Here is a 15,802-nt window from a genome sequence, read left to right as displayed (position 1 = left end):
AGGAGAGGCACCACAGGACATTTCAATTTCCACTGTCTATACTTTTACAAATAAATTCATAAAACTTTGTCAGCATGACCAGGAAGGATTCAGAATTTACACTCATAGCAGTGGAAGTTCTAAAACATAACGAAGTAATTTTTTTTTTACGTGTGAAATTTCATCATTTTTTTCACTTACTAATGGCAGCATTTGTTGCTATAGGTACACATTTCTTCATAAGTAAGAGAGATTCTTCGATGAATTTCACACAGCATACAAACCATACTGAAAGGTGTATGAAACTCTAGAATTTTCCAAATCTATTAAAAACTGTGGTAAAAATTAAGGCAATTAACTATAAAATTTGTGTTTTTCTAAACATTAAGTTTAGAATATAACAGTTAATTCGGTTTTTCATAAATTAAATAAATTCTAGAGTTTCATACACCTGTGAGTATGGTATGTCGTGCAAAAATCATCGATGAATCTCTCTAACTTATGAAGAAAAGTGTACCATAGCAACAAATGCAGCCATTAGTAATTGAAAAAATGATGAAATTTCGCGCGTAAAAAAAATTATTTTGTTATATTTTCGAACTTCCACTGCAATGAGTGTGAATCCTGAATCCTTCCTGGTGAAGCTGACAAAGTTTTATGAATTTATTTGTAAAAGTATAGACACTGGAAATTAAAATGTCCTGTGATGCCTCTTCTGCTCCAAGTCGGCCCGTTTGACGTCCTACCCCCCTTAAAAACTTACTTTACAAAATCCCTCAATACAACGATAGTTACGGCGTACTCTGAGCCGCGCGGGGTAGCCGTGCGGTATAGGGCGTCTTGTCACGGTTCGGGCGGATCCCCCCGTCGGAGGTTCGAGTCCTTCCTCGGGTATGGGAGTGTGTGTTGTCCTTACCATAAGTTAGTTTAAGTTAGATTAAGTAGTGCGTAAGCCTAGGTACCGATGACCTCAGCAGTTCGGTCCCATAGTTCTTATTACAAATTTTCAATTTTCCGGTAACTCTGAACTCAATAGTCAGTGACTAATAAAAATTCATACTGACCATAAACAGCCTGGTTTCGTTCGTGAACGCAAATAGGTCAAATGGCTCTAAGCACTAAGGGACTTAATATCTGAGGTCATCAGTCCCGCCGGCAAGAGTGGCCAAGTGGTTCTAGGCGCTACAGTCTGGAACCGCGCGACTGCTACGTTCGCAGATTCGAATCCTGCCTCGGGCATGGATGTGTGTGATGTCCTTAGGTTAGTTAGGTTTAAGTAGTTCTAAGTTCTAGGGGACTGACGACCTCAGAAGTCCCATAGAGCTCAGCGGCATTTGAACCATTCCATCAGTCCTGTAGACTTAGAACTACTTAAATTTAACTAACCTAAGGACATCACACACATCCATGCACGAGGCAGGATTCGAACCTGTGACCATAGCAGCAGCGCGTTTCCGGACTGAAGCGCCTAGAACAGCTCATCCACAGCGGCCCCCCTCGTAAACCCAACTACAACGCAATACGTTATGGCAGTTGCGAGCTACGTAGTGCTGATTGGGTTCACTCTGACGTCAGCGGCGCCGTTTGCTACTGCGTATACATCTCGCGATCCCTACCACGTATTCTAGTATCCGTGCCAGGCAGTGATCTGTGGTGTTCGCTGGCAGAAGACGCGTCCCAGCGGAGCAGTGGATTGGCTCCGAGTCGTGGTGCGGCGGGCAGGCTGTGGGAACGTCGCGCGGCTGTCACTCAGTCGCGGTAACAGGTGTTTGCCTGTCCCGGACGCCGCCACGTCTTCATTACCGAGCGCTGAGTCGCCTAATTGGCTGCGGGCCGCGCGACAGCCTATCATTACTCGCTCCGTCCCGTCCCCCTTTGAAGCGGCCGCGCCATCCAGCCGCCTTGGCAAATGTCCCCAGGCATCCCCCTCCCGCAACTCACTCTCCAGCCACAGCTGGACGCGATGAACGATTCACATAACTCGACTGGAAAGCCGGGTCACGGTCGCTGGATGACGCCTGCCGCTTCTTCCTCCGCACGCCCCCGCTGCCTTCTTCTGTTGTGCGAAAAAACTTTGCGGTTCCCCTCCTGCTGATCCTGGATTTTTGCCGTTGCGCCTCCTTCGCCGCACCGCCACCCGACTTGCGTCCTTTTGTTTGGCTCTTTTATGCTTCCAGGACAACGGGTTCGTCGCAGGGTCTTTGATCGCGACGAAGAACGTCCCGCTATTTGTCGGAGCCACTCAGAGTAATTCCGTCGCCGGCGCAAACTTTCCGCTCGTTTGCCCTGTCAAAAGGAAAGTTCAGACAAAAGTCTGTCCTCTGCGTCTTCTTTCGTGCGTCACATTTCTTTATTTTGATCTACATTCTTCAAATGTAACTTCCGTATGGTGACCCTTACGTTACAAACCGCTTCCCAACCTCAAGTATAATAGCGTGTAGTCGCCAACCATTCTCATTCCCTTTGCGAATTATAACTGCAAAATCGGCAACTTTGCAACCTTCCCGTCTCCTCTATATCTCTTTTGTTATTGATAACCTTCCCTTTTACAATAACCTATGTAACCTTCCCTTAGGATTTCTATCTCTTGCTTAATAATAACAAATGAAATCTTCCCTTTGAAATTTATTCTCTTTCTCAATCTTCGCATACACATTTAATTGCTGCTTATTAAAAGTGATTTTCTGATTATTTCGACGAAACATAGAGTGTGTCGTCGTCGTGGCCCTCAGTCGTTACCTGCAATAACCCAAAACTGTTCCTTACCTTTTTTACTGTTACTGGATCGCCATCTGACTGCTACATCGAACTGCGACATGAATATACTTACTCTGGTTTACTATACTCTATTAGCTGCTGGTGGGCTTTCATAATAAGTGGCTGTATTTATTACCAAAGCTGACAGTCTTTAATAGCAAAGCTGACGTTATTCTTTAATTAATTTGACTGAAGTTACGTAATTCATAGTTAAACTTTTTCTTGACAACAATAAAATTTTTGCGAAGTTTTATGTTGATGGTTTTTGGGATGGATTACAATCAGTAATGCAGCATTGCTGCCAAAATTAATTATATTCTGAAAACGATTCAAATATTTACTGTTGGTAATAAAATGATTTTACAAAAGTTCAAATGGGACTTACTTTTTACAATAATCTTACAACTAGCATTGCGCAAACATACCTTCAGTAGTCTTGAGTTTCTCAAAAAAATAATTCAATAATATTAGTTCCTCTTATGATAACAGTTAGCTGATGTCTCTGTACATCCGTTTATAATCTCTTGTAAGCCATAGCTGGTGGCTGGCAGGCACACCGCTCCTCTCAACCTCTCGCTTCAGACCTGCTACCGACTCGCTTCACTTCTCGCTTACTACTGACTTCCTACGAACGCTAAAGTGCGGTCTCTGCCGCCAATAATGCTTTCTGGTGCAGACAATCCCTACTACCATTACCAAATGTATCAATGCGCGGTCTTTCCCGCTCTTTTCTTAAAATGTATCCGTACGCGGTTTCTCCCGCCCATTTTAAAATTATATCAACAATACTTTGGCGCAGATATTCCCTGCTACCACAATTATTTCCAACATGACAAATATTAATTATTCCTACTTAATCCTATTAATAAAATATAAACATCTTCCACAAATTGTGATTTGACAATAGACAATAGAAATATACACGTCTTACAACTTGTATTATCATACGCTATATGATTCTGAGTGGGATGTAAGTTGTCACTACTTTAAAGTGGTAATCAAACGTATACCATATTTTCGTACTGCCGAAACACTACTCAATGTTTTCGTAACATCCCGAAAGTTGTGAATAAAAACAGATGTCACATTCCGCGAGAACATGTAAAACCACATTTTACTGTGCGTTGCCACACGGGTCAAGTTTACTTCGGCAATATATTCAAACTTAGCTGTATTAAAATCGTCTTGCCTCGGTCATGGATGTGTGTGATGTCCTTAGGTTAGTTAGGTTTAAGTAGTTCTAAGTCTAGGGGACTGATGACCTCTGATATTAAGTGCCATAGTGCTTAGAGACATTTGAATCATTTATTAAAATCGTGGGGTGTAGCGAAAGAGAAGAGAATGAAAACACCGTGGTGGAAAATTAAGGGCATACTCTGAACTGGTGGTCTTTCAGGTATCACACAGGTGACATTATATGAAGTAGCTAAGTAAAAAACGTAGCACTATTTCCTCTGCACAATACGAAAACAGCTTTATGCACTAGTAACTGATGCGCTAGGGACTGTTTGAAAATACAGAATGTAAAGCAAATGCATTTACCATGTAATTTACTGTATTTCAGGAGATGGGAAGTTATTGGCTCTGAGCACTATGGGACTTAACTTCTGAGGTCATCAGTCACCTGGAACTTAGAACTACTTAAACCTAACTAACCTAAGGACATCACACACATCCATGCCCGAGGCAGTATTCGAACCTGCGACCGTGGCGGTCGCGCGGTCCCAGACTGCAGCGCCTAGAACCGCTCGGCCACCCCGGCCGGCTGGGAAGCTATTCCCTGATGCCTTAACACGTGTGCTATCATCCTGACCAATTCTCTTGTCAGTGTTTCCCACGTGTTCCTCTCCTCGCCGATTCTCGGGAGAACATCCACACTTCATATCTCATCAGTCCACTTAATTTTCAAGATTTTTGTATACCTCCATATCTCGATTCTATTCTTTTCCTTTCCAGTTGTCTCACACCCCAAGGTTCACTTGCATAGAATGCTGTGCTCCAAATGTACATCCACTCTTTTCTTTTAATATACTCTTCACTTTTTCCGTCGTGAGCTGTTTTGTTTCCAAGATAACAGAATTCCTTCCGTTGGTGTACTTTGTGGTCCCTAATTTCAGTGTTAAGTTTATCGCTTGTAACATTTCTGTTAACCATAAATATCGTCTTTCTTCGGTTTCATCACAGCGCGTCTTGCGTGCTCTGCGGCCTGTAGATTCCATTCAAAAGATCTTGTAATTGTTCTTCACTTTCACTGAGTATAGCAATGTTCTCAGCGAATCTTATCAATGATATCACTTCACAGTGGATTGTAATTCCACTCCCGGACTTTCCATAATTCGTTCTTCGATGTATACCAGGTGTGTGTTATAGGCACTATCAAAAGGGGAGATTACAGAACAGTGAGACATGCTATTAACTCTAATTAGCATGGTTCCGGAGGCCAGTAGTTTCTCATATACAATTTATTCCAACTGAAAACATGAAAACCTTATTATACAGTCCCCAAGAACTCAATTTCAGATTTTCACGTAAGTGTTAACACATAACAACAAGCATTAGACATAGCCATCGTTCTTATAGAGGCAGACTTAAGCACGAATCTTCACCTATGTCCATACACGTTCAAAACTCCCAAGCGTATTGCGCAAGCACTGACAACCATCCATAATGTGATCCTGGAGTTCACCGTCACTGTTAACAGGAATGTAATACACCAAAGCTCTTAAATAGCCTCAAAACATAGTTTCGTAGAAACTCTGATTACCAGCATCATTTAGGTATCTGGAATGACGTTCATATCAAACGAAAGCAGTTAACCACTTCGTAATTTATGCCTCACTTGTGGTGTTTCGAAATAAATGTCGCCTTTGACTTTAAAATCCTTTTGACTGCGCTACAGTTTTCGCGTTTATCAGTCCTTGTTATTTCCAGGATTACGCCGATGAAATTTTTTTCTGAAAGTTGATGGCATGGCTCCAGAGTCATACATTCTACACATCAACATGAACAGTCATTTGGATGCGACTTCCCCGTCGATTTTACAAATTTCGAAGGAATGTTTTTTATACCTTCCGCTTCATTTGATCGAAAGTGTTCCAAAGCCCTGTTAAACTTTGTATTCTAATAATGAAACTTTTGTGTCTTCCATATCGACTTCTATTACTTTTTCTACCACGTCTGTTTCGAAGTGACCTTCAGTGTACTCTTTCTACCTACCTGCTCTCTCCTCTGTTGTTAACAGTGGAATTCTTCTTGCACTCTTAATGTTGACGCCTTTGCTTTTAATTTTTTCTGAGATTCCCGTTGCTGAATCAGCCCTTCTATCGAACATTTATTTTTAATTTCTTCGCATCTTTGCTGTTGCCATTTAACCTTGGGTTTCCTTTACACCTATTTATTTCGTTCCTAAGCTATTTCTGCTGCTGAACTGTTGTCTATCCCTGACATTTTTGCCCTTCCTTGATTCTTCAGTCAACTGAAGTATTTCTTCTGTCACCAAGGTGTTTTCGCAGTTACCTTCCTTGTACCTACATTTGTCTGCACAACTTCCGTGATTGCCCTTTTTAGAGACGTCCATTCCTCTTCAACAGAACTGTATACTGTGCTATTCATTATGGCAGGATCTACAGCCTTAGTGAATTTCAAACACACGTTGTCAGTTCTCAATACTTCAATATCTTACTTTTCCCACATTGATTATTCCGAACGATGCTCTCACACTTCGGTCTACTCTTTACGTTTACTAAATTTTGATCTGAGTCTATACCTACTGCTGCGTAGCCTCACAATCAAATGCATCACTTTGAGATCTCTCTCTGACCACGATGTGATACAGCTGGTATCATCCCGTGTCTCCAGGCTTTTCCCAAGTAGAACTCCTTCTCTTTTGAATTTTGAACAGTGTATTCTCTATAACTAGTCGATATTGATATCGAGTGACAACAGCTTATACGTATTGTCATGTGGTCATGCAAATGTAGTGACATGTTTTCATTCACGTGTACTATTGGATATGGACTATACAAAATGTGGCCTCAATTGTGGAATAGAAATTTCAATTACGTTCCACATCTTACACAATTCGTTATGTGGCGTTCATCCACACGTGATTGATAAGGAAGTAGTTGCAGAAATCGACCGATAGTACAGTTAATAAAAAATAAAAACAACACTGCATAATACAGACAACGCTTTCATTCACAAAATTTCTAGAGCCTGTGTCCCCGTACAGAAGCAAAATTATAATCCCATCATCTGCTTGAAATATATTAGGGAAACCATGGAAAATCTACATCCGGTTGGTCAGAAGAAAACTGGAGCCTCCAGCCTTCCGAATACATGACCAGCCCTCCGAATACAACACTGTGCAATACTGTTTTGCAAATACATTATTTGCTAATGTAAAAGGATGGTGCTGCACTGTTCATTGACTTCTCACTACAAGTCACTGCACACATTACACGCAGTACTTCATGTACTGTAACACTATACACACTATCAGCTGTTATAAAGACCACAGCGATGATGTTGAGTTTTATTTTGTGTACCGCAGCAAACCACCTGATAGCGTGAGAAACTGTCTTGAGTCAGTAGCCCTCTATAATGAGTAACTCAGGTGTAAGAATTATGCACTGCTAAGCTTTCGGTGTATAATGTTTTAGGGAAATTTACTGTTCAGTTTTATTGATTTACAGAAAATGCTGTTATATGTTCATTATTTATTGGTAAATTTAAGTTCAGTCGAGACATTGTTTCGTGGTCATTGACACAGTTATTCGTGGAGTAAAAATTTTTTGGAAATTTGTGACAAAGTTCTATGGGACCAAACTGCTGAAATCATCGGTCCCTAGGCTTACAAATTAATTAATGTAACTTAAGCTAACTTACGCTGAGGACAACACACACACCCATGCTCGAGGGAGGACTCGAACCTCCAACGTGGAAAACCGTGCGAACCGTGACGAGACGCCCTAGACCCTCGGCTACCCCGCGCGGCATTTGTGGAGTACTTATCCGCAATGGAATTTTTAGTTTGCATGGCTGATTGGCAAATGAACTTACATGCTACAGTTAACATCTCGAATGTTTTGAACAGATCTTTACAGAGACCTCGATCGCTATTTTCGGTTATTATTTTTATAGCCCTTTTCTGTACTTTGCAAACTATGTTCATATTTTGTGCATTTGTTCACCAGAAACGAATTCAGTAACTAATAACTAAGTGTGCATATGAATAACACGTAACTAAAAGACGCTGCCTGTTACACATTCTGTTCTTTTAAACGGGGATGACCAGAGCATATTTTGAATCAGAAACTACGGCAGACAGCTGCTAGAAGAGTAGTAAGTTCTTTTCCCATACTCTATGTAGCATCATATACAGTGTGTCCTTAATGTCAAGGCGCAGTTTCAATCGGTCACTGAACCGTAATGAAACAAGACAGAAACGTGAAGCAAGGCGGGAATGAAAGAGGAACTCTCCGAGTGTGCATATCTATTTAGCGCAGCTGGATGTGGCATCCATTTGTTGCCCTACACACATCTTATAGATATTCAAGCTGTTACCACACACGTCTAAGGACGTACGGTGTAGGAGAGAGAACAGCGTCTGTGAATCTCTGTTTTAAATGATCAATGTCGTCAGTATGATCACTGTACACGCGTTGCTCCGGATAACCACAAAAGTAAAAGTATAATGGCGTTAGGTCCAGGGATCGGGGTGGCGATGATTTTAAACCACCCCTTCCTATCCACCGCTGGAGAATTCTTGAGTCGAGAAACTTGCAAAAACTGGTGGCCTAGTGTGCAGGAGCGCCGTCCTGTTGAAAGGCGGCACCTTGTTTTCAATGTCGCGCAAGTTTGAACCGTTCGTTTCGTTTCTGTTAGCCATAACAAGCGTTCATAACTGCGCCGTGACATTGCGGACGCTCTGTAGGTTGTTGTTGTTGTTGTGGTCTTCAGTCCTGAGACTGGTTTGATGCAGCTCTCTATGCTACCCTATTCTGTACAAGCTTCTTCATCTCCCAGTATCTACTGCAGCCTACATCCTTCTGAATCTGCTTAGTGTATTCATCTCTTGGTCTCCCTCTACAATTTTTACCCTCCACGCTGCCCTCCAGTACTAAATTGGTGATCCCTTGATGCCTCAGACTATGTCCTACCAACCGATCCCTTCTTCTAGTCAAGTTGTGCCACAAACTCCTCTTCTCCCCAATTCTGTTCAATACCTCCTCATTAGTTATGTGATCTACCCATCTAATTTTCAGCATCCTTCTGTAGCACCACATTTCGAAAGCCTCTATTCTCTTCTTGTCCAAACTACACTCCTGGAAATTGAAATAAGAACACCGTGAATTCATTGTCCCAGGAAGGGGAAACTTTATTGACACATTCCTGGGGTCAGATACATCACATGATCACACTGACAGAACCACAGGCACATAGACACAGGCAACAGAGCATGCACAATGTCGGCACTAGTACAGTGTATATCCACCTTTCGCAGCAATGCAGGCTGCTATTCTCCCATGGAGACGATCGTAGAGATGCTGGATGTAGTCCTGTGGAACGGCTTGCCATGCCATTTCCATCTGGCGCCTCAGTTGGACCAGTGTTCGTGCTGGACGTGCAGACAGCGTGAGACGACGCTTCATCCAGTCCCAAACATGCTCAATGGGGGACAGATCCGGAGATCTTGCTGGCCAGGGTAGTTGACTTACACCTTCTAGAGCACGTTGGGTGGCACGGGATACATGCGGACGTGCATTGTCCTGTTGGAACAGCAAGTTCCCTTGCCGGTCTAGGAATGGTAGAACGATGGCTTCGATGACGGTTTGGATGTATCGTGCACTATTCAGTGTCCCCTCGACGATCAACAGTGGTGTACGGCCAGTGTAGGAGATCGCTCCCCACACCATGGTGCCGGGTGTTGGCCCTGTGTGCCTCGGTCGTATGCAGTTCTGATTGTGGCGCTCACCTGCACGGCGCCAAACACGAATACGACCATCATTGGCACCAAGGCAGAAGCGACTCTCATCGCTGAAGACGACACGTCTCCATTCGTCCTTCCATTCACGCCTGTCGCGACACCACTGGAGGCGGGCTGCACGATGTTGAGGCGTGAGCGGAAGACGGCCTAACGGTGTGCGGGACCGTAGCCCAGCTTCATGGAGACGGTTGCGAATGGTCCTCGCCGATACCCCAGGAGCAACAGTGTCCCTAATTTGCTGGGAAGTGGCGGTGCGGTCCCCTACGGCACTGCGTAGGATCCTACGGTCTTGGCGTGCATCCGTGCGTCGCTGCGGTCCGGTCCCAGGTCGACGGGCACGTGCACCTTCCGCCGACCACTGGCGACAACATCGATGTACTGTGGAGACCTCACGCCCCACGTGTTGAGCAATTCGGCGGTACGTCCACCCGGCCTCCCGCATGCCCACTATACGCCCTCGCTCAAAGTCCGTCAACTGCACATACGGTTCACGTCCACGCTGTCGCGGCATGCTACCAGTGTTAAAGACTGCGATGGAGCTCCGTATGCCACGGCAAACTGGCTGAGACTGACGGCGGTGGTGCACAAATGCTGCGCAGCTAGCGCCATTCGACGGCCAACACCGCGGTTCCTGGTGTGTCCGCTGTGCCGTGCGTGTGATCATTGCTTGTACAGCCCTCTCGCAGTGTCCGGAGCAAGTATGGTGGGTCTGACACACCGGTGTCAATGTGTTCTTCTTTCCATTTCCAGGAGTGTATTTATCGTCCACGTTTCACTTCCATGCATGGCTGCACTCCATACAAATACTTTCAGAAAAGTCTTCCTGACACTTAAATCTATACTCGATGTTAACAAATTTCTCTTCTTCAGAAACGCTTTCCTTTCCATTGCCAGTCTATATTTTATATCCTCTCTACTTCTACCATCATCACTTATTTTGCTCCCCAAATAGCAAAACTCCTTTACTACTTTAAGTGTCTCATTCCCTAATCCAATTCCCTCAGCATCATCCTACTTAATTCGACTACATTCCATTATCCTCGTTTTGCTTTTGTTGATGTTCATCTGTAGGTATGCTATCATATCTGGTCGCCTTTCCTCTGAGCTATTTTGGCTCACATTCTGTTCTGCGGCCACTTATTTCGATATCTGTCATTTCTCTCTCTCTCTCTCTCTCTCTCTCTCTCTCTCTCTCTCTCTCTCTCTCTCTCTGTCACTCTCTCTCTCTCTGTCACTCTCTCTCTCTCTCTCTCTCTCTCTCTCTCTCTCTCTCTCTCTCTCAGTGTCACTCTCTCTCTCTCAGTGTCACTCTCTCTCTCAGTGTCACTCTCTCTCTCACTGTCACTCTCTCTCTCACTGTCACTCTCTCTCTCTCTCACTGTCACTCTCTCTCTCTCTCACTGTCACTCTCTCTCTCTCTCTCTCTCTCTCTCTCTCTCTCAGTGTCACTCTCTCTCTCACTGTCACTCTCTCTCTCTCTCTCTCTCTCAGTGTCACTCTCTCTCTCTCTCTCTCTCAGTGTCACTCTCTCTCTCTCTCTCTCTCTCTCTCTCTCTCTCTCTCTCAGTGTCACTCTCTCTCTCTCTCTCTCAGTGTCACTCTCTCTCTCTCACTGTCACTCTCTCTCTCTCTCTCTCTCTCTCACTGTCACTCTCTCTCTCTCTCACTGTCACTCTCTCTCTCTCTCACTGTCACTCTCTCTCTCTCTCACTGTCACTCTCTCTCTCTCTCACTGCCACTCTCTCTACTCCGTCTCTCTCTCTCTCTCTCACTCTCTCGTTCACCTTTACGCCAAAACGCTCAACAAACTTACTTCTGAATATCGGCGCTGTTAACAAGAGCCAGTGACTGCACGAAAGCACGCGACACGGTGCGCACGCCAGCTGAGGATCTGCCGTGCCGGAGTTCAACGACACGCCGGCGCTGCGGGCAGCGTGGACACGGACGTGCGCCGTCCGGCCGCGCTCTGTCTCTGCCGTTGCCGTCTGCGCCCGAGGCTGAGATGTTATCTGCAAGGCAGGAGAGACACGGCGGGCACGCCATTCAATAACGCGAGGTGGCAGATAATTTGGCTGAGGTATTAATTACCGCGCCGCCTCGGCGAGTCACCGTTCGTGGAAGCGGCAGGCCTCGGCAGCTAACAAGTGGCTCCTTTCATTGCGGCAGCCAGTGCGGACGGCCTGGATTTATACGGCGGCCGCTCTGCGGGGAGCTCTCCGCTGTCCCGAGGAATGCGCCCCTTCCAGTACTGCAGCAGCCTCGCCGGCGAGCAGACGGAAGCAGTCGCGCCGACCTACATCCTCGACTCGAGCAACTCTCGTGCTGCAGAAAGGCAGGTCATAATTACTGACGCACGAACCGGCTGCTCGCGGTTCGCTGTCACGAATGCCACGCCCTCCTCCGAGCCGTTTAAGCCTTTCTAAGAGCTTATGGGAGGTTAGTTGATCTGTCGTCAGTCAGCAGCTGTCGGGATCTTGGTTCAAATGGCTCTGAGCACTACGGGACTTAACATCTGTGGTCACCAGTCCCATACAACTTAGAACTACTTAAACCTAACTAACCGAAGGACATCACACAGATCCATGCCCGAGGCAGGATTCGAATTTGCGACCGTAGCGGTCGCGCGGTTCCAGACTGAAGCGCCTACAACCGCTCGGCCACAACAGCCGGTTCGGGATCTTGCATGACATCATTCTTCAAAGTCTTCATTACTGCTAGTGGTACAGACTTTGTTGACGTTATTAAGAAAGCAGGGAGTTCCCCGCCAAATAATTACTCCTGGAGTAGACAGACTGCGTATACAGTAAAAGGTCAAATTTATTGATCAAATTACACAATAGTGCCCCGAAAGTATAAATAGCATAATTAGTACAACGTACTGACACTTCCAGGTAGGGATAATTTACCATCTGTGGACAGCACAAGCTCACGGAAAGAACAAATACTGGTGAACCCCTGCGTTACAGCAAAACTACTGGCATTGCCAGCTGAAAATACCTAGCCGACCGACCGGCAACGCTGGGGAATCGTAATGCACGCTAAACATTAGCAAATACAATCAAACCTCTTATACATCTAGATTTACATATATATTCCTCAAGCCACCATAAGATGCGTAGCGGAGGGTACCTTGTAACGCAAATAGTTATTTCCTTTCCTGTTATACTCACAAATAGAGCGAGGGAAAAGCGACTATCTATATGCCTCTGAATGAACTCTGATTTATCGTATCTCATCTTCGTGGTCCTTACGCGCAAATGTATATTGGCAGCGGTAGAATCATTCGGTACTCAGCTTCAAACGCCGGTTCTCTAAATTTTCTCAATACTGTTTCTCGCAAAGAAAATTGGCTTCCCTCCAGGGATACCAATTTGAGTTGCCGAAGAATTTTCGTAACATGTGTGTGTGGTTCTAACCTACCGGTAACGAATCTATCAGTCCGCCTCTGAATCGCTTCGATGTCTTCCTTCAATCCGGCATAGTACGGGTTCCATACAGTCGAGCAGTACTTAAGAATAGGTCGCACCAGCGTGCTGTATGCGGTCTCCGTTACAGGTGAAAGGGAATGAGCGTTTGGTGCTGTTCTTAGTACATACGACGCCACATTTGGCGACGTGCGCGCCGGATGGGGATGAAATGATGATGAAGACAACACAACACCCACTCCCTGAGCGGAGAAAATTCCAAACACAGCCGGGAATCGAACCCGGGCCCGTAGGACGGCAATCCGTCACGCTGACCACTCAGTTATCGGGGCGGATTCCGTTACAGGGGAACCACTCTTTCCTAAAATTCTTCCAATAAATTGAAGTCGACCATTCTCCTCCCCTACCATAGTTCTCATATGCTCGTTCCATTTCGTACTGTTTTTCAGAGTTATGCCCAGGTACCGGTATATAAACGACTCGACTGTGTCAAGCGGGACACTACTAATAACGTATCCGAACGTTATAGGCTTTTTTATCCCTGGTCATCCCCACTAACTTACATTTTTCCACATTTAGAGCTAGCTCCCACTCATGACACCAAAAGAAATATGGTCTAAATCGTATTGTATCTCTCTACAGTCACTCAACTTCGACAACTTACCGTACATCACAGCATCATCAGCAAACAACCATACACTGCTACCCATCCTGTCAGCCAAATCATTTATGTATATACAGAACAACAGCGGTCCTATCACACTTCCCTAAGGCACTCCTGACGAGCTCTAATGAGCACCCGACGTTCTATTATTTAAGCAGACATCGAGCTACTCACATACCTTTGAACTTATTCCATATGCTCGTACCTTCGCTAACAGCCTTCAGTGGGGTGCCGTGTCACTTGCTTTCCGGAAATTTAGAAATATGGAATCTACCTGTTGCCCTTCATCCATAGTTCTCAGTATATCATGTGAGAAAGGGCAACCTGAGTTTCGCACAAGCGATTCTTCCTAAAACCAAACTGATTCGTGGACATAAGCTTCTCAGTCTAAACAAAGTTTACTATATTGCAACTGAGAATATGTTCAAAGGTCCTGCAACAGATCTGTAATTTTACGGATCCATTCTTTTACCCTTCTCATGTATTGGAGTCACCTACGATTTTTTCCAGTCGCTTGGGACTCTGTGCTCGGCGAGAGATTCACCATAAATGCAGCCTAGCTATCCATTTATGGCCAATCGAGCACTCATAAAACAACCTTGGCTCGTTACAGACGCTGCAGCTGGTCCAGAAGACTTCGCAGGTGCCCAGCCGAGCAGTAGCTCTCCTCGACAGGAATGGTGCTCTTTATCACGACCTAAGCTGTGACAACGGTGGTGAGCACTGCACGATACCCAAAACCAACTAGAACCTCACTCTTGGAGGAAAAATTTGGAAATCTGAAGGAAGGTCTTATGGGACCAAACTGCTAAGGTCATCGGTCCCTAAGCTTACACACTACTTAATCTAACTTAAACTAACATACGCTAACATACGCTAAGGACGACATACACACACCCATGCCCGAGGGAGGACTCGAACCTCCGACGGGGGGAGCCGCGCGGACCGTGACAAGACGCCTAGACCGCACGGCTACGCCACGCGACACTCTTGGAGGATCCGTTACAAATAGCAAGAAATCACTACTACTGTTACTACCTTACTATCGCTGAGGTTTTATTCCCTTGGCAATGCCTTAGCGCTTTTTTCCTCCTCTGAACTTAAACCGCTACCCTTCATTCGCTTTTCGACCAGTTCTGTCTCTCCGATGTGCCTGTATTAGTGGGTAATCCTAGTCAGAAGTACGGATAACAACACGGCCTAGCGTCTCATAAACTCTTCGATTGTAACTAACCAAACGGAGGTGACACAGAGCTTTGGTGATGGTCACCACGTCGGTGTCGGCTTGGAGGACCTCCACCCTTAGGAAGAAAAGAGAAAAGGTCTACTAAAAATTGAACTGCTGAAGCAGAATCTTATCAAAAAACACTTCCCAGCATTTAACTTCTACGGTACAGTTACTGATGGTCAGTGACTTAACAGGATGCTATTAAGCCAAAAATCCTTAAAATGGCAACTATAAAAATTCATAGTTATTAATTTCAGAAACACATATTAGACTCACATTGATTTATGTCGTGTCTGGAACAAAATATTATCATGGAAGCTACTCGGCTTTCAATCCAGATTAGAACCATCTAGGTGAGAACTTTTTACAGCACCATTTCCAGAAATACAGAATACAACATAATGCTTCCCTTCAGTTGCAGCACGCCTCAACTGCTGCCACTATCCTATCCTGTAAGGCAGCAGCAGAGAACGTGCTAACAGCGCGTTTCCCTTTTACAGAAGCAACATTACATGGAGTTCATCATCGGCACAGACTGTGCCCTCATATACATAGGACTTACACCCTGCTTTCAGTAACCTGCAATAGGCGTACACAGGGTGTTACAAAAAGGCACGGCCAAACTTTCAGGAAACATTCCTCACACACAAATAAAGAAAATATGTTATGTGGACATGTGTCCGGAAACGCTTAATTTCCATGTTAGAGCTCATTTTAGTTTCGTCAGTATGTACTGCACTTCCTCGATTCACCGCCATGAT

This window comes from Schistocerca americana, chromosome 5 (genome assembly GCF_021461395.2).
Source record: "Schistocerca americana isolate TAMUIC-IGC-003095 chromosome 5, iqSchAmer2.1, whole genome shotgun sequence".
Lineage (NCBI taxonomy): Eukaryota > Metazoa > Arthropoda > Insecta > Orthoptera > Acrididae > Schistocerca > Schistocerca americana.
Note: the sequence above shows the minus strand (reverse complement) of the source record.